Genomic DNA, 20,124 nt, shown 5'->3' with positions numbered 1-20,124 from the left:
AAAAGAGAAAGAAAAGAAAGAAAAGAAAGAAATAAAGTTGTGATCCAAGGCAAAAAGAGTGTGCTTAAGAACCTTGGATACCTCTAATTGGGGACTCTAGCAAAGCTGAGTCACAATCTGAAAAGGTTCACCCAATTATGTGTCTGTGGCATGTATGTATCCGGTGGTAATACTGGAAGACAGAGTGCTTTGGGCCACGGCCAAGACTCAATAAGTAGCTGTGTTCAAGAATCATCATACTTAACTAGGAGAATCAATAACACTATCCGGATTCTGAGTTCCTAAAGAAGCCAATCATTTTGAATTTCAAAGGATAGAGTGAGATGCCAAAACTGTTCAGAGGCAAAAAGCTAAAAGCCCCGCTCATCTAATTAATACTGATCTTCATAGATGTTTTTGGAATTCATTGCATATTCTCTTCTTTTGATCTTATTTGATTTTCAGTTGCTTGGGGACAAGCAACAATTTAAGTTGGTGTTGTGATGAGCGGATAATTTGTACGCTTTTTGCATTGTTTTTAGTATGTTTCTAGTAGGATTTAGTTAGTTTTTAGTATATTTTTATTAGTTTTTAGTTAAAATTCACTTTTCTGGACTTTACTATAAGTTTGTGTGTTTTTCTGTGATTTCAGGTATTTTCTGGCTGAAATTGAGGGACCTGAGCAAAAATCTGATTCAGAGACTGAAAAGGACTGCAGATGCTGTTGGATTCTGACCTCCCTGCACTCGAAGTGGATTTTCTGGAGCTACAGAAGCCCAATTGGCGCGCTCTCAACGGCGTTGGAAAGTAGACATCCTGGGCTTTCCAGCAATATATGATAGTCCATACGTTTTCCAAGATTTGATGGCCCAAACTGGCGTTCAAAGTCACCTTCAGATTTCCCAGCGTTAAACGCCGGAACTGGCACCAAAGTGGGAGTTAAACGCCCAAACTGGCACAAAAGCTGGCGTTTAACTCCAAGAAGAGTCTCTACACGAAAATGCTTCAATGCTCAGCCCAAGCACACACCAAGTGGGCCCGGAAGTGGATTTTTATGTCATTTACTCATCTCTGTACACCCTAGGCTACTAGTTCTCTATATATAGGACCTTTTACTATTGTATTTTAATCTTCGGATCTTTGGAATCGTTTGATCTTTAGATCTTTTGATCACTTTGGGAGGCTGGCCATTCGGCCATGCCTAGACCTTGTTCTTATGTATTTTCAACGGTGGAGTTTCTACACACCATAGATTAAGGTGTGGAGCTCTGCTGTACCTCGAGTATTAATGCAATTACTATTGTTCTTCTATTCAATTCCACTTGTTCTTGTTCCAAGATATCACTTGTTCTTCAACTTGATGAATGTGATGATCCGTGACACTCATCATCATTCTCACCTATGAACGTGTGACTGACAACCACCTCCGTTCTACCTTAGATTGGGTGAATATCTCTTGGATTCCTGATACACGATGCATGGTTGATCGCCTGACAACCGAGCGCTCGCTTGACAAACGAGCCAGCCATTCCGTGAGATCAGAGTCTTCGTGGTATAGGCAAGAACTGATGGCGGCATTCAAGAGAATCCGGAAGGTCTAACCTTATCTGTGGTATTCTGAGTAGGATTCAATGATTGAATGACTGTGACGTGCTTCAAACTCCTGAGGGCGGGGCGTTAGTGACAGACGCAAAAGAATCACTGGATTCTATTCTGGCCTGATCGAGAACCGACAGATGGATAGCCGTGCCGTGACAGGGTGCGTTGAACATTTCCACTGAGAGGATGGGAGGTAGCCACTGACAACGGTGAAACCCTTGCATAAGCTTGCCATGGAAAGGAGTAAGAAGGATTGGATGAAGACAGTAGGAAAGCAGAGAGACGGAAGGGACCAAGCATCTCCATTCGCTTATCTGAAATTCCTACCAATGACTTACATAAGTATCTCTATCTTTATCTTTATGTTTTATTCATATATCACCCATACCCATTTGAGTCTGCCTGACTAAGATTTACAAGGTGACCATAGCTTGCTTCATACCAACAATCTCCGTGGGATCGACCCTTACTCGCGTAAGGTTTATTACTTGGACGACCCAGTGCACTTGCTGGTTAGTTGTGCGGAGTTGTGATAGAGAGTTGAGATTGCAATGAGCGTACCATGTTGATGGCGCCATTGATGATCACAATTTCGTGCACCATTTAGCTAGAGTATTAGAAAGGTGTACTAGTTCAAACCTTGAACTTATTTTTGAAAAGTGTCATTTCATGGTAAAATAAGGTATTGTTCTAGGCCACGTTGTTTCCAATACTAGTATCTCTGTTGATCCAGCAAAGGTAGATATTATTCTAGTTTACCTTACCCCTCATCTGTGAGGGAAGTCCGTTTGTTTCTTGGTCATGCAGGTTTCTACCGGAGGTTTATCAAGGACTTCAGTAAGGTAGCATTGCCTTTATCCCAGTTGCTTCAGAAGGACGTAGAGTTCGAGTTGAGTGAAGATTGCATGGAGGCGTTTGATAAGCTGAAGGTTGCCTTGATACAAGCTCCCATTGTGACTGGAGTAGTCCGTTCGAGATCATGTGTGACGCTTCCAACTATGCTGGAGGCACGGTGCTGGCTCAGCGCGAAGGTAAGGACCCTTATATTATTGCCTATGCCTCTAAGACTTTAGACGGCGCTCAGTCTAATTATACTATGGTATGTGAAATTGTGATTCACACTTTTCACAGCTCCACATAGCTGACCAGCAAGTGCACTAGGTTGTCGAAGTAATACCTTACGTGAGTAAGGGTCGATCCCACGGAGATTGTCGGCTTGAAGCAAGCTATGGTTATCTTGTAAATCTCAGTTAAGCGGATTCAAATGGTTATGAGATTTTGATAATTAACAGATAAATAAAACATAAAATAAAATAGAGATACTTATGTAATTCATGGGTGGGAATTTCAGACAAGCGTTTGGAGATGCTTTGTTGCCTCTGAACCTCTGCTTTCCTATTGCCTTCATCAAATCACGCGCTTCCCTTCCATGGCAAGCTGTATGATCCTCTCAGTGAAAATGGTCCGGCTACGGTTTCTGTACGGCTAATCAACTGTCGGATTTCTCGTCTCAGATGAAAAATACCAGGCACAGCTACTGCAGGGCTAATCATCTGTCGGTTCTCACTTGTATCAGAATAAGATCCATTGATCCTTTTGCACACTGTCACTGCGCCCCACATTCGCCAGTTTGAAGCTCCTCACAGTCATCCCTTCCCAGATCCTACTCAAAATACCACAGACAAGGTTTAGACTTTCCGGATCTCAGGAATACTGTCTATTGAATCTAGCCTATTGGTGCACGAAATTGCAATCACACTTTTGCAACTCCGCACAACTAACCAGCAAGTGTACTGGGTCGTCTAAGTAATACCTTGCGTGAGCAAGGGTCGATCCCACAGAGATTGTCGGCTTGAAGCAAGCTATGGTTATCTTGTAAATCTTAGTCAGGATATCAGAAATTATCAGGATTGATTGTGAAAAGCAAAAGAACATGAAATGATTACTTGTTTTGCAGTAATGGAGAATAGGTTGAGGTTTGGAGATGCTCCATCTTCTGAATCTCTGCTTTCCTACTGTCTTCTTCTTCAAACACGCAAGTCTCCTTCCATGGCAAGCTGTATGTAGGGTTTCACCGTTGTCAATGGCTACCTCCCATCCTCTCAGTGAAAGCGATTGCATATGCTCTGTCACAGCATAGCGGAATTCATCTGTCGGTTCTCAATCAGGCCGGAATAGAATCCAGTGATTCTTTTGCGTCTGCCACTAACGCCCCGCCTTCAGGAGATTGAAGCACATCACAGTCATTCAATCATTGAATCCTACTCAGAATACCACAGACAAGGTTTAGACCTTCCGGATTCTCTTGAATGCCGCCATCAGTTCTAGCTTATACCACGAAGATTCCGATTAAAGAATCCAAGAGATAACTACTTAATCTAAAGTAGAACGGAGGTGGTTGTCAGTCACACGTTCATAGTTGAGAATGATGATGATTGTCACAGATCATCACATTCATCCGGATTGAGAACAAGTATTATCTTAGAATGGAAGCAAGCATGATTGAATGAGAAACAGTAGTAATTGCATTAATTCATCAAGACACAGCAGAGCTCCTCACCCCCAACCATGGGGTTTAGAGACTCATGCTGTGGAGGAAAACGCGTAAAAGTGTCATGAGGTCATCCAAAGGTACTGATACAATGTCAAAAGATCCTATTAATAGTAAACTAGTAACCTAGGGTGTACAGAAATGAGTAAATGACGTAAAAATCCACTTCTGGGTCCACTTGGTGTGTGCTTGGGCTGAACAATGAAGCTTTTATGTGTAGAGACGTTTTCTGGAGTTAAACGCCAGTTCTCATGCCAGTTTGGGCGTTTAACTCCAAATTTTATGCCAGTTCCGGCGTTTAACGCTGGAATTTCTGAGGGAGACTTTGAGCGCTGGTTTGGGCCATCAAATCTTGGGCAAAGTATGGACTATCATATATTGCTGGAAAGCCCAGGATGTGTACTTTCCAATGCCGTTGAGAGCGCGCCAATTGGGCTTCTGTAGCTCCAGAAAATCCACTTCGAGTGCAGGGAGGTCAGAATCCAACAGCATCTGCAGTCCTTTTTGGTCTCGGAATCAGATTTTTGCTCAGGACCCTCAGTTTCAGCCAGAAAATACCTGAAATCACAGAAAAACACACAAACTCATAGTAAAGTCCAGAAAAGTGAATTTTAGCTAAAAACTAATAAAAACATACTAAAAACTAACTAGATTATACTAAAAACATACTAAAAACAATGCCAAAAAGCATACAAATTATCCGCTCATCACAACACCAAACTTAAATTGTTGCTTGTCCCCAAGCAACTGAAAATCAAAATAGGATAAAAAGAAGAGAATATACTATAGACTCCAAAATATCAAGGAAACATAGTTCCAATTAGATGAGCGGGACTAGTAGCTTTTTGCCTCCGAACAGTTTTGGCATCTCACTCTATCCCTTGAGGTTCAGAATGATTGACATCTATAAGAACTCAGAACTCATATAGTGTTATTGATTCTCTTAGTTGAGCATAATGATTCTTGAACATAGCTAGTGTATGAGTCTTGGCTGTGGCCCAAAGCACTCTGTCTTCCAGTATTACCACCGGATACATTCATGCCACAGACACATAATTGGGTGAACCTTTTCAGATTGTGACTCAGCTTTGCTAAAGTCCCCAATTAGAGGTGTCCAGGGTTCTTAAGCACACTCTTGTTGCCTTGGATCACAACTTTATTTCTTTTCTTTTTCTTTTTCTTCTTTTTTTTTTCGTTTTGTATCCACTGCTTTTTCTTGCTTCAAGAATCAGTCTAATGATTTTAGATCCTCAATAACAGTTCTCTTTTTCCTCATTCTTTCAAGAGCCAACAATTTTTTTAACATTCTCAAAACAACAAATTCAAGAGACATATGCACTGTTCAAGCATTCATTCAGAAAGCAAAAAGTATTGTCACCACATCAAACTAATTCAGCTAGTTTCAATGATAAATTTTGAAATCCTGTACTTCTTGTTCTTTTGTGATTAAAGCATTTTTCATTTAAGAGAGGTGATGGATTCATAGGACATTCATATCTTTAAGGCATAAAATTTCAATTTTTATTAATTATGAATTAAAACAAGACTAAAAAAAATAGATATAAAATGAGACTAGAAAAACGAAAAATAAAAGCAAAACAAAGGAAAGAAAAAAAAATGCAAACATAGGCTCCTAATGATAGAGGTTTTCACAGAGTTAGGACTCAACAACCTTGATTTTGAGAAGTGGATGCTCCCTCAACTTGAGAGGAGAACTTTTGGCGTTTCAATTCTTGGAGTTCACGCCCCTGCTTCTCTTGCTCCTTCCATTGACTTCTTGGTGATTGGCCGTTCAATGGGTATGAATTCATCTGCTTCCATCTTCACCCCAGCCTCTTTACAGAGCAAGGAGATCAGGCTTGGGTAAGCCAATTTGGTTACAGTGGAATTCTTATTGGCAATTGTGTAGATCTCACAAGCAATCACATGATGGACCTCCACTTCTTTTCCAAGCATAATGCAATGAATCATCACTGCTCTCTTGATGGTGACCTCAGAACGGTTGCTAGTGGGCAATATGGAACGCCCAATAAAGTCTAGCCACCCTCTTGCAATTGGCTTGAGGTCTCCCCTCTTGAGTTGGTTTGGGACACCCTTTGAATTGGTTATCCACTTAGTCCCAGGGAGGCATATGTCCTCTAGAACTTGATCCAACCCTTTATCTACTCTCACCATCCTCCTATTAAAGGAATCAGGATCATCTTGCAGTTGAGGTAGTTTGAAGATTTCTCTTATTTTGTCCAGATGGAAGTACATAACTTTCCCTCTGACCATGGTTCTGTAGGTATGGTAGGCAGTTCCAGTCATTCTCTGCTTATCTGTTAACCACAGATTTGAGTAGAATTCCTGAACCATGTTCCTTCCAACCTTTATTTCAGGATTGGTCAGAACTTCCCATCCTCTGTTTCGAATTTGCTCTTGGATCTCCGGATATTCATCTTCTTTCAGATCAAATTTAACTTCCGGGATCACTGACCTCAGACCCATTATTTTGTGATAATGGTCTTCATGTTCTTTGGTTAAGAACTTCTCTTGATTCCAAAGATTCTTTGGATTAGTCTCTTTCCTTCCTCTTGAGTTGGTTTGTTTTCCCTTAGGAGCCATGATCTTGATGAATCTTGGCTTAGTGATCACGGAAAAGCACACCAAACTTAGAGGTTTTGCTTGTCCTCAAGCAAAAAGAGAAGAAAGAAGAGAAGAGAGAGAGAGAGAGGAAGAGGAAATTCGAATGGTGTGGTGGAAAGAGGAAGCCAAACACGAATTTATAAGGTGAGGGGGAGAGTTTTTTTCGAAAAAAAGAGAGATTTGAAAGGAGATTTGAGAAGATATGGAAAGAAATTGAGAAAAGGGTGAGTTTTTGAATAAGATTTGGGATTAATTTGAAATAGATTTGAAGAATGGTTTTGATTTGTGAAGATTTGAAAGTGAATGATGAAAGGTTGAAGTGCATTTATGTAGAAGAGTATGGGTAAAAAGAGGAAAGTTTGAAAAAATTTGAGTTGAAAACAAAAATGTGGTCCCCCCACCTTTCTGGCGTTAAACGCCCAGAATGGCACCCATTCTGGCGTTTAACGCCCATTTGCTACCCCTTTTGGGCGTTTAACGCCCAGCCAGGTGCCCTGGCTGGCGTTAAATGCCAGAAAACCTTCATCACTGGGCGTTTTTCAAAACGCCCAGGATGCTGCACACCTGGCGTTAAACGCCCAGAATGGTGCCCATTCTGGCGTTTAACGCCCAAAATGGCACCATTCCTGGTGTTAAACGCCCAGAATGGTATCCATTCTGGCGTTTAACGCCCAAAATGCACCTTACTGGCGTTTTTTCTCCAGTAAGCTCATTTTCTCTGCTTTTTGAGCTGAATCCTTCTGTAACTCTGTGAATTCCTTCATTTTTGATATTTGCCTCTGTAAGAACAATTCATACAACCTCCTAATGACTGGGTTGCCTCCCAGCAAGCGCTTCTTTACTGTCTTTAGCTGGACCTTCACTAAGAATCACTCAAGTCTCAGTTTTGAGCATTCCTGCTCAAAATTTCCTTCAAGATAGTGCTTGATTCTCTGTCCATTAACAATGAACTTCTTGTCAGAATCAATATCCTGAAGCTCAACATATCCATATGGTGACACTCCTGTAATCACATACGGACCCCTCCAACGGGATTTGAGTTTTCCTGGAAACAGTCTGAGCCTAGAGTTGAAGAGCAGAACTTTTTGTCCTGGCTCAAAGACTCTGGTTGACAACTTCTTGTCATGCCATTTCTTTGCCTTTTCCTTATAAATTTTTGCATTTTCAAAGGCATTGAGTCTGAACTCCTCTAGCTCATTTAGCTGGAGCAGTCTTTTTTCACCAGCTAACTGTGCATCCATGTTTAGGAATCTGGTTGCCCAGTAGGCTTTATGTTCCAGTTCCACAGGCAAATGACAGGCCTTCCCATACACCAGTTGGTATGGGGAGGTTCCTATAGGAGTCCTGAATGCTGTTCTGTATGCCCACAGAGCATCATCCAAGCTCTTTGCCCAATCCTTTCTTCGGGCCATCACAGTCCGTTCCAGGATTTTCTTTAGCTCTCTGTTAGAGACCTCAGCTTGCCCATTTGTCTGTGGATGATACGGAGTTGCCACTTTGTGGCTAATTCCATATCTAACCATAGCAAGGTGTAGCTGTTTATTGCAGAAATGAGTGCCCCCATCACTGATTAGCACTCTGGGAACGCCAAACCTGCTGAAAATGTTTTTCTAGAGGAATTTCAGTACGGTCTTTGTATCATTAGTGGGTGTAGCAATTGCTTCTACCCACTTAGACACATAGTCCACTGCCACCAGAATGTAGGTGTTTGAGTATGATGGTGGGAATGGCCCCATGAAGTCAATTCCCCATACATCAAACAATTCTATCTCTAATATCCCTTGTTGAGGCATGGCATATCCATGAGGCAGGTTACCAGCTCTTTGGCAACTGTCACAGTTACGCACAAACTCTCGGGAATCTTTATAGAGAGTAGGCCAGTAGAAGCCACATTGGAGGACTTTAGTGGCTGTTCGCTCACTTCCAAAATGTCCTCCATACTGTGATCCATGGCAGTGCCATAGGATCCTTTGTGCTTCTTCTCTGGGTATACATCTGCGGATCACTCCGTCAGCACATCTCTTAAAGAGATATGGTTCATCCCAGAGGTAGTACTTGGCATCTGAGATTAATTTCTTTCTCTGCACGTAGCTGTACTCTTTGGGAATGAACCTCACAGCTTTAAAATTTGCAATATCTGCAAACCATGGAGCTTCCTGAATGGCAAATAGTTGCTCATCTGGGAAAGTCTCAGAAATCTCAGTAGAAGGGAGGGACGCCCCAGCTACTGGTTCTATTCGGGACAGATGATCAGCTACTTGGTTCTCTGTCCCTTTTCTGTCTCTTATTTCTATATCAAACTCTTGCAGAAGCAACACCCATCTGATGAGCCTGGGTTTTGAATCCTGCTTTGTGAGTAGATATTTAAGAGCAGCATGGTCAGTGTACACAACCACTTTGGATCCCACTAGATAGGATCTAAACTTGTCAATGGCATAGACCACTGCTAGTAACTCTTTTTCTGTGGTTGTATAGTTCTTCTGTGCGTCATTTAGAACACGGCTGGCATAGTAAATGACGTGCAGAAGCTTGTTATGCCTCTGTCCCAACACTGCACCAATGGCATGGTCACTGGCATCACACATTAGTTCAAATGGCAATGTCCAATCTGGTGCAGAGATGACTGGTGCTGTGACCAGCTTAGCTTTCAGGGTCTCAAATGCCTGCAGACATTGTGTATCAAACACAAATGGTGTGTCAGCAGCTAACAGGTTACTCAGAGGTTTTGCAATTTTTGAAAAATCCTTTATAAACCTTCTGTAGAACCCTGCATGCCCCAGAAAGCTTCTGATTGCCTTAACATTGGCAGGTGGTGGTAATTTTTCAATTACCTCTACCTTTGCCTTATCCACCTCTATTCCCTTGTTTGAAATTTTGTGTCCAAGAACAATTCCTTCAGTCACCATAAAGTGACATTTCTCCCAGTTTAAAACCAGGTTAGTCTCTTGGCATCTTTTCAAGACAAGTGCTAGGTGATTAAGACAGGAGCTAAATGAGTCTCCATATACTGAAAAGTCATCCATGAAGACTTCCAGAAATTTCTCTACCATATCTGAAAAGATAGAGAGCATGCACCTCTGAAAGGTTGCAGGTGCATTGCACAGACCAAAAGGCATCCTCCTATAGGCAAACACGCCAGAAGGGCAAGTGAATGCTGTTTTCTCTTGGTCCTGAGGGTCTACTGCAATTTGGTTGTAGCCTGAATAGCCATCCAAAAAGCAGTAATAATCATGGCCAGCTAGTCTTTCTAGCATTTGGTCTATGAATGGTAAAGGAAAATGATCCTTTCTGGTGGCTGTATTGAGCCTTCTGTAGTCAATACACATGCGCCACCCTGTGACTGTCCTTGTAGGAACCAGTTCATTTTTTTCATTATGAACCACTGTCATGCCTCCCTTTTTGGGAACAACTTGGACAGGGCTCACCCAGGGGCTATCAGAAATCGGATAAATAATCCCAGCCTCCAGTAATTTAGTGACCTCTTTCTGCACCACCTCCTTCATGGCAGGATTTAGCCTCCTCTGCGGTTGGACCACTGGTTTGGCATATCCTCCAACAGGATCTTGTGCATGCATCTAGCTGGGCTAATACCCTTAAGATCACTTATGGACCACCCAAGAGTTGTCTTGTGTGTCCTTAGCACTTGAATCAGTGCTTCCTCTTCCTGTGAATTTAAAGCAGAGCTTATAATCACTGGAAAAGTGTCACTCTCTCCCAGAAATGCATATTTCAGGGATGGTGGTAGTGGTTTGAGTTCAGGCTTGGGAGGCTTATCCTCCCCCTGAGGAATTTTCGAAAATTCCTTTGCCTCCTATAGTTCTTCTTGATCAGGTTGAGCATCTTTGAAGATGTCCTCAAGCTCTGATTCTAGGCTCTCAGTCATATTGATCTCTTCTACCAGAGAGTCAATAATGTCAGCGCCCATGCAGTCATGTGGTGTATCTGGATGCTGCATGGCTTTTACAGCATTCAACTTGAACTCATCCTCATTGACCCTCAAGGTTACTTCCCCTTTTTGTACATCAATGAGAGTTCGTCCAGTTGCTAGGAAGGGTCTTCCTAGAATGAGAGTTGCACTCTTGTGCTCCTCCATTTCCAGCACCACAAAGTCAGTTGGAAAGGCAAATGGCCCAACCTTGACAATCATGTCCTCAATTATGCCTGATGGGTATTTAATGGAGCCATCAGCAAGTTGGAGGCATATCCGGGTTGGTTTGACTTCTCCAGTCAACCCAAGCTTTCTGATAGTGGATGCAGGTATTAGATTGATGCTTGCTCCAAGATCACATAGAGCTGTCTTGGTGCAAGCACCTTCCAATGTGCATGGTATCATAAAGCTTCCTGGATCTTGAAGCTTTTCTGGTAAGCTTTTTAATATGACTGCACTGCATTCTTCAGTGAGAAACACTTTTTCAGTTTCTCTCCAATCCTTCTTATGACTTAAGATTTCTTTCATGAATTTAGCATAAGAAGGTATTTGCTCAAGTGCCTCTGCAAACGGAATCTTTATTTCAAGAGTCCTTAGATAGTCTGCAAAGCGGGCAAATTGCTTATCCTGTTCCGCTTGGCGGAGTTTTTGAGGATAAGGCATCTTGGCTTTATATTCTTCAACCTTAGATGCTGCAGGTTTATTTCTTACAGAAGTGGTTGAAGAAGCCTTGTTAGAGGGATTACTGTCAGCACTCTCAGGTGTCTGATCTTCCCTTGGCGTTTGAACGCCAGGAATGGGTGAAGCTTGGGCGTTAAACGCCAACTTCTCCCCCTTTTCTGGCGTTTGAACGCCAGAATTGGGCAAGGAATGGGCGTTTAACGCCAACTTTCCTTCCCTTTCTGGCGTTTGAACGCCAATAACATTCCTCTCTGGGCTCTTACTGTCCTCAGAGGGATTTTGCACAGTGGTTTGGTTGTCCTCTGTCAATTGTTCCTTGTTTGGCTTTTTACTCTTTTGAGCAGTGTTATTCAGGGTCTTCCCACTCCTCAATTGAACTGCTTGACATTCCTCTGTTATCTGTTTAGATAATTGCTGTTTTGCTTGATTCAACTGCAGTTCTATGCTCTTGTTAGCAACTTTAGTTTCATGGAGCATCTCTTTAAAGTCTGCTAACTGTTCTATTATCAGGAGCAATTGCTGATTAAGCTCAGTTATCTGTTCTTGAGGACTAGGGTCATTGACTACTGCCATGACTTCCTCTTTTGGAGAGAACTCATTGCTAGAATACAAATATTGGTTTCTAGCAACAGTGTCTATAAGCTCTTGAGCTTCTTCAATTGTCTTCCTCATGTGTATAGATCCACCAGCTGAGTGGTCTAAAGACATCTGAGCTTTTTCTGTAAGCCCATAGTAGAAAATGTCTAACTGTACCCACTCTGAAAACATTTCAGAGGGACATTTCCTGAGCATACCTCTATACCTCTCCCAGGCATTATAAAGGGATTCATTATCCTCTTGTTTAAAGCCTTGGATGTCCAGTCTTAACTGTGTCATCCTTTTTGGAGGGTAAAAATGATTCAGGAATTTGTCTGATAACTGTTTTCATGTCTTTATGCTTGCTGTAGGTTGGTTATTCAACCACCTTTTAGCTTGATCTTTTACAGCAAATGGAAACAGTAATAGTCTGTAGACATCCTGATCTACCTCTTTATCATGTACTGTGTCAGCAATTTGTAAAAACTGTGCCAGAAACTCAGTAGGTTCTTCCTGTGGAAGACCGGAATACTGGCAGTTTTGCTGCACTATGATAATGAGTTGAGGATTTAGTTCAAAGCTGCTTGCTTTGATGGGAGGTGTGCAGATGCTACTCCCATATGCAGCTGTAATGGGGTTAGCATATGACCCCAGAGTCCTTTTGGACTGATTAATCCCACTTAAGTCCATGATGGACAAAAGGGAAATAATGATGATTGCAAAGAGATAAATTTTGTTTTTGTTGTTTTTTTTTTTGAATAAACGAAAAACTAAAATAAAACAAAGGAAAATTAAAATAAAAATTCGAAAATCAAAAAGAAAATAAGATCTAAATAAATTGAAAACTGAATCAATTAGTCAATTAAAAAGATTTTGAAAATAGCAATTAAAAAGATATGATTGAAAAATTTTTATGAAAAAGATTTGATTTTTGAAAAGAGGAAAGAGAAAAACACAAAAAGACACCAAACTTAAAATTTTAGAAAATCAAATACACAGTTTTCGAAAATTTTTAAGGGAAAAACACAAAGAGGACACCAAACTTAGAATTTTTATGAATCAAAAAGGGACTAAGAACATGCAAAAATTGAAAATTAAAAGAAAAACAAAAGCATGCAATTGACACCAAACTTAAAATATGAAACTAGACTCAACTAAAAGACTCTAAACCAACAAAAATAAAACAGTCCTAATCTAAGCAACAAGATAAGCCGTCAGTTGTCCAAACTCAACAATCCCCGGCAACGGCGCCAAAAACTTGGTGCACGAAATTGCAATCACACTTTTCCAACTTCGCACAACTAACCAGCAAGTGTACTGGGTCGTCCAAGTAATACCTTGCGTGAGCAAGGGTCGATCCCACAGAGATTGTCGGCTTGAAGCAAGCTATGGTTATCTTGTAAATCTTAGTCAGGATATCAGAAATTATCAGGATTGATTGTGAAAAGCAAAAGAACATGAAATGATTACTTGTTTTGCAGTAATGGAGAATAGGTTGAGGTTTGGAGATGCTCCATCTTCTGAATCTCTGCTTTCCTACTGTCTTCTTCTTCAAACACGCAAGTCTCCTTCCATGGCAGGCTGTATGTAGGGTTTCACCGTTGTCAATGGCTACCTCCCATCCTCTCAGTGAAAGCGATTGCATATGCTCTGTCACAGCATAGCGGAATTCATCTGTCGGTTCTCAATCAGGCCGGAATAGAATCCAGTGATTCTTTTGCGTCTGTCACTAACGCCCCGCCTTCAGGAGATTGAAGCACGTCACAGTCATTCAATCATTGAATCCTACTCAGAATACCACAGACAAGGTTTAGACCTTCCGGATTCTCTTGAATGCCGCCATCAGTTCTAGCTTATACCACGAAGATTCCGATTAAAGAATCCAAGAGATAACTACTTAATCTAAAGTAGAACGGAGGTGGTTGTCAGTCACACGTTCATAGTTGAGAATGATGATGATTGTCACAGATCATCACATTCATCCGGATTGAGAACAAGTATTATCTTAGAATGGAAGCAAGCATGATTGAATGAGAAACAGTAGTAATTGCATTAATTCATCAAGACACAGCAGAGCTCCTCACCCCCAACCATGGGGTTTAGAGACTCATGCTGTGGAGGAAAACGTGTAAAAGTGTCATGAGGTCATCCAAAGGTACTGATACAATGTCAAAAGATCCTATTAATAGTAAACTAGTAACCTAGGGTGTACAGAAATGAGTAAATGACGTAAAAATCCACTTCTGGGTCCACTTGGTGTGTGCTTGGGCTGAACAATGAAGCTTTTATGTGTAGAGACGTTTTCTGGAGTTAAACGCCAGTTCTCATGCCAGTTTGGGCGTTTAACTCCAAATTTTATGCCAGTTCCGGCGTTTAACGCTGGAATTTCTGAGGGAGACTTTGAGCGCCGGTTTGGGCCATCAAATCTTGGGCAAAGTATGGACTATCATATATTTCTGGAAAGCCCAGAATGTCTACTTTCCAATGCCGTTGAGAGCGCGCCAATTGGGCTTCTGTAGCTCCAGAAAATCCACTTCGAGTGCAGGGAGGTCAGAATCCAACAGCATCTGCAGTCCTTTTTGGTCTCGGAATCAGATTTTTGCTCAGGACCCTCAATTTCAGCCAGAAAATACCTGAAATCACAGAAAAACACACAAACTCATAGTAAAGTCCAGAAAAGTGAATTTTAGCTAAAAACTAATAAAAACATACTAAAAACTAACTAGATTATACTAAAAACATACTAAAAACAATGCCAAAAAGCATACAAATTATCCGCTCATCACCTATACCACGAAGATCCTAATCACGGGGTCGGATGCTCTGTTGTCAGGAGAGACAATGCGAATCCGTAAATTTGAGACCCAAGAGAGTATACTCCAGTTTGCATCCAATGACTACGTTGAATATCATGTAGACCGCTTTGTGGTTGTCAGGCATGCGAATCTTGGCTAAGCGAGTACTGAAGATAGTGGGTGATTGTCACGGGTCACCCCTTCAGTCTGACTTAACTGAATTAAGTACAAGAGTATATCTTGGAGAAGAAGTAGGCGTGAATTGAAAGAAAAATAATAGTACTTGCATTAATTCATGAGGAACAGCAGAGCTCCTCACCTTAATCTCTGAGGTATAGAAACTCCACCGTTGAAAATACATAAAAGAAAAAAGGTTTAGGCATGGTCGAATGGCCAGCCTCCCAAATGGCATAAGAATTCGAAAACAGGGGAAGAAGACCTAATCAAAGGATCGAAAAGTGCTCCAAAGATATCAATACAATAGTAAAAAGTGCTATTTATATTAAACTAGTAAACTAGGTTTACAGAAAATAAGTAGATAGTGTAGAAATCCACTTCCGGGGCCCACTTGGTGTGTGTTTGGGCTGAGCTTTAAAGCTTTCACGCGCATAGGCCATCCTTGGAGTTAAACACCAGCTTCGGTGCTAGTTTGGGCATTTAACTCCAGCTTTAGTGCCAGTGTTGGCGTTTTACGCCAGAAAATGGTCTTTAGTGGGTGTTTGGACGCCAATTTGGGCCATCAAATCTCGGGCAAGATATAAACTATAATATATTGCTGGAAAGCCCAAGATGTCTACTTTCCAAAGCAATTGAGAGCGCGCCAATTGGGATTCTGAAACTCCAGAAAATTCACTTTGAGTGCAGGAGGGTCAGAATCCAACAGTATTTGCAGTCCTTTCTCAACCTCTGAATCAGATTTTTGCTCAGGTCCCTCAATTTCAGACAAAAAATACCTGAAATCACAGAAAAATACACAAACTCATAGTAAAGTCCAGAAATGTGATTTTTGCATGAAAACTAATAAAATTATACTAAAAAGTAACTAAAACATACTAAAAACTACCTAAAAACAATGTCAAAAAGCGTATAAATTATCCGCTCATCACAACACTAAACTTAAATTGTTGCATGTCCCCAAGCAACTGAAAACAAAATAGGATAAAAAGAAGAGAATATATAATAAATCCCAAAATATCAATGAAGCTTAGTTCTAATTAGATGAGCGGGACTTGTAGCTTTTTGCTTCTGAACAGTTTTGGCATCTCACTTTATCCTTTGAAATTTAGAATGATTAGCATCTATAGGAACTCAGAATTAAGATAGTATTATTGATTCTCCTAGTTCAGTATGTTGATTCTTGAACACAGCTACTTATGCGTCTTGGCCATGACCCTAAGCATCTTGTTTTCCAGTATTACCACTGGATACATAAATGCCACAGTAGACACATAACTAGGTGAACCTTTTCAGATTGTGACTCAGCTTTGCTAGAGTCCCCAGTTAGAGGAGTCTAGATTTCTTAAGCACACTCTTTTTGCTTTGGATCACGACTTTAACCACTCAGTCTCAAGCTTTTCACTTGTACCTTCATGACACAAGCACATGGTTAGGGACAGCTTGATTTAGCCGTTTAGGCCAGGATTTTATTCCTTTGGCCCCTCCTATCCACTGATGCTCAAAGCCTTGTATCCTCTTTACCCTTGTTTTTTAGTTTAAAGGGTTACTGGCTTTTTCTGCTTGCTTTTTCTTTTTCTTTCTTTTTCTTTATTTTTTGCCCCTTTTTTTCGCAAGCTTTGTGTTTTTCACTGCTTTTTCTTGCTTCAAGAATCAATTTCATGATTTTTTAGATTATCAATAACATTTCTCTTTTTTCATTATTCTTTCAAGAGCCAACAATTTTAACATTCATAAACTTCACTATCAAAAAATATGCACTGTTCAAGCATTCATTCAAAAAACAAAAAGTATTGCCACCACATCAAAATAATTAAACTAATTTCAAGATAGAATTTGAAATTCATGTACTTCTTGTTCTTTTGCAATTAGAAGCATTTTTCATTTAAGAAAGGTGAAGGATTCATGGGACATTCATAACTTCAAGGCATAGACACTAGACACTAATGATCATGTAATAAAGACACAAACATAGACAAAACATAAAGAATAAGAAATGAAAAACAGAAAAACAAATAACAAGGAAATTAAAGAACGGGTCCACCTTAGTGATGGCGGCTAGTTCTTCCTCTTGAAGATCCTATGGAGTGCTTAAGCTCCTCAATGTCTCTTCCTTGCCTTTGTTGCTTCTCCCTCATGGATCTTTGGTCCTCTCTTATATCATGGAAGATAATGGAGTGCTCTTGGTGCTCCATCCTTAGTTGCTCCATATTGGAACTCAAATCCCCTAAAGAGGTGTTGAGTTACTCCCAATAGTTGTGTGGAGGAAAATGCATCCCTTGAGGCATCTCAGGGATTTCTTCATGAGGGACTTCCTCATGCTCTTGTTGAGGTCCATGAGTGGGCTCTCTTGTTTGCTCCATTCTCTTTCTAGTGATGAGCTTTTGAGATGAATCTCTCCATCTCCCATGACTCAGAGTTAGAAGTAACTGCCTTCCTTTTTCTCTTCCTAGAGGTTTCTCCAGCTTAGGTGCCATAATGGTTATGGAAAAATAAAAAGCAGAGCTTTTTCCCACACTAAACTTAAAAAGTTTGCTCATCCTCGAGCAAAAGAAGAAAGAAAGGAGAAGAAGAAGAAGAAAAAATAGAGGAGATGGAGGTGTGTGGGAATTCGGCCAAGGGGGGTTATTTATAGGGTAAGGGAGAGAGGGTAACCGTGTGGAGAATGGGTGGGTTTGGGAGGGAAATGGTTTGAATTTGAATGGTGAGGTAGGTGGGTGTTGGGGAATAGTATTATGGAAAGGTGTGAAGAAGAGGGAGAGTGAAGTGGGGTAGATGGGGATCCTATGGGGTCCACAGATCCTGAGGTGTCAAGGAATTCTCATCCCTGCACCTTCTTGGCATTTAAACGCCCACTGTGTGCCAAATCTGGTGTTAAGCGCCAGTTCTGCTACCTTTCCTGGCGTTAAACGCCAGGTTGGTGCCTCTTTCTGGCGTTTAACGCTAGCCAGACACCAGACAGCCCTTTCTGGCATTAAACGCCAGTCTGGCTGCCAATTCTAGCGTTTAACACCCAGAATGCTGTTAGACTGGGTGTTAAACGCCCATTCTATTATCCTTACTGGCGTTTAAACGCCAGTAAGCCTGTCCTCCAGAGTGTACTATTTTTGATGCTATTTTTCATTCTGCTTTAATTTTGCAGTTGTTTTCATGACTTCACATGATCATTAGCCTATAGAAGACTTAAATTAACATAGATAAATAAAATTGGGTTGCCTCCCAATAAGCGCTTCTTTAATGTCAATAGCTTGATAGGAAGCTCTTACAGAGCTTCACAGATACTTAGAGCATGATTGTGGCCTCCCAACACCAAACTTAGAAGTTGAGTGTGGGGCTCTGTCTGACTCTATATTGAGAGAAGCTTTTCATGCTTCTTCTCCATGTTTACAGAAGAAGATCCTTGAGTCTTAAACACAAGGTAGTCCTCATTTAATTGAAGGACTAACTCCCCTCTATCCACATCAATCACAACCCTTGTTGTGGCTAGGAAGGGTCTTCCAAGGATGATGAATTCATCCTTATTCTTCCCAGTATCTAGGATTATGAAGTCAGCAGGGACATAAAGGCCTTCAACCTTCACTAAGACATCCTCCACAAGTTCATAAGCCTGTTTCATTGATTTGTCTGCCATCTCTAGTGAGATTCTTGTAGCTTGTACCTCAAAGATCCCTAGTTTTTCCATAACAGAGAGTGGCATGAGGTTGATACCTGACCCCAGGTCACACAGAGCCTTTTCAAAGTTCATGGTGCGTATCGTGCAAGGTATTAAGAACTTTCTGGGATCTGGTTTCTTTTGAGGCAATGTCTGCTGAATCCATGTATTCAGTTCATTGAATAGAGGTTCATCCTCCCAAGTCTCATTACCAAATAACTTGGCATTCAGCTTCATAGTTGCTCCTAGATACTGAGCAACTTGCTCTTCAACAGTGTCTTCGCCCTCTTCAGAGGAAGAATACTCATCAGAGCTCATGAATGGCAAAAGTAAGTTCAGTGGAATTTCTGTGGTCTCTGTATAAGCCTCAGATTCCTCTGGTTCCTCAATAGGGAACTTATTATTAGTCAGTGGATGTCCCTTGAGGTCTTCCTTGCTGGGAATCATTGCCTTTTCACTCTCTCCATGTTCGGCCATTTTGGTTATAGTTATGGCCTTGCACTTTCTTTTGGGATTCTCTTCTGTATTGCTTGGGAGAGTACTAGGAAGAGTTTCAATAACTCTTTTACTCAGCTGACCCACTTGTGCCTCCAAATTTCTTATGGAGGACCTTGTTTTATTCATGAAACTGAGAGTGGTCTTAGATAGATCAGAGACTATGTTTGCTAAGCCAGAGAGGCTCTGCTCAGAATTCTCTGTCTGTTGCTGAGAAGATGATGGAAAAGGTTTGCTATTATTGCCAAACCTATTTCTCCCACCATTATTGTTATTGAAGCCTTGTTGAGGCTTCTGTTGATCCTTTCATGAGAAATTTGGATGATTTCTCCATGAAGGATTATAGGTGTTTTCATAGGATTCTCCCATGTAATTCACCTCTTCCATTGCAGGATTCTCAGGGTCATAAGATTCTCCTTCAGAGGAGGCTTCTTTAGCACTGCCGGATGTAGCTTGTAATCCAGTCAGATTCTGAGAAATCATATTGACTTGCTGGGTCAATATTTTGTTCTGAGCCAATATGGTATTCAGAGTATCAATCTCAATAACTCCTTTCTTCTGAGTCATCCCATTATTCACAGGATTTCTTTCAGAAGTGTACATGAACTGGTTATTTGTAACCATCTCAATGAGTTCAAGGGCTTCTGTAGGGGTTTTTAGATGAAGAAATTCACTAGTAGAATGGTCCAATGACATCTTAGATAATTCAGATAGACCATCATAGAATATACATATGATGCTCCATTTTGGAAGCATGTCAAAAGGACACCTTTTGGTTAATTGCTTGTATCTTTCCCAAGCTTCATAGAGGGATTCACTTTCCTTCTGTTTGAAGGTTTGGACTTCCACTCCGAGTTTGCTCATCTTTTGAGGTAGAAAGAATTTGGTCAAGAAAGCATTGACCAGCTTGTCCCAAGAGTTCAAGTTTTCTCTAGATTATGAGTCCAATCATGTCATAGCTTTGTCTCTTACAGCAAAGGGGAAAAGCATGAGTCTGTAGACCTTGGGATCAACCCCATTGGTCTTGACGGTATCACAGATCTGTAAGAATTCAGCTAAGAACTGATGA

At 41.0% G+C, this 20,124-nt stretch overlaps 1 non-coding gene across 1 annotated transcript; it reads left to right on the top strand.

The window, feature by feature from the left end:
• Positions 1 to 19,805: 19,805 nt before the first annotated feature.
• On the top strand, positions 19,806 to 19,913 carry LOC112799388 (small nucleolar RNA R71). The gene has a single exon (XR_003200970.1). It is a non-coding gene; the product is annotated as a small nucleolar RNA R71 (small nucleolar RNA).
• The last annotated feature ends 211 nt before the right edge of the window (positions 19,914 to 20,124 follow it).

The sequence above is a fragment of the Arachis hypogaea genome, chromosome 4 (genome assembly GCF_003086295.3).
Source record: "Arachis hypogaea cultivar Tifrunner chromosome 4, arahy.Tifrunner.gnm2.J5K5, whole genome shotgun sequence".
Taxonomy (NCBI): Eukaryota; Viridiplantae; Streptophyta; class Magnoliopsida; order Fabales; family Fabaceae; genus Arachis; species Arachis hypogaea.
The sequence above is the reverse complement of the archived record's forward strand: the minus strand, read 5'-3'. Positions and strand labels throughout refer to the sequence as shown.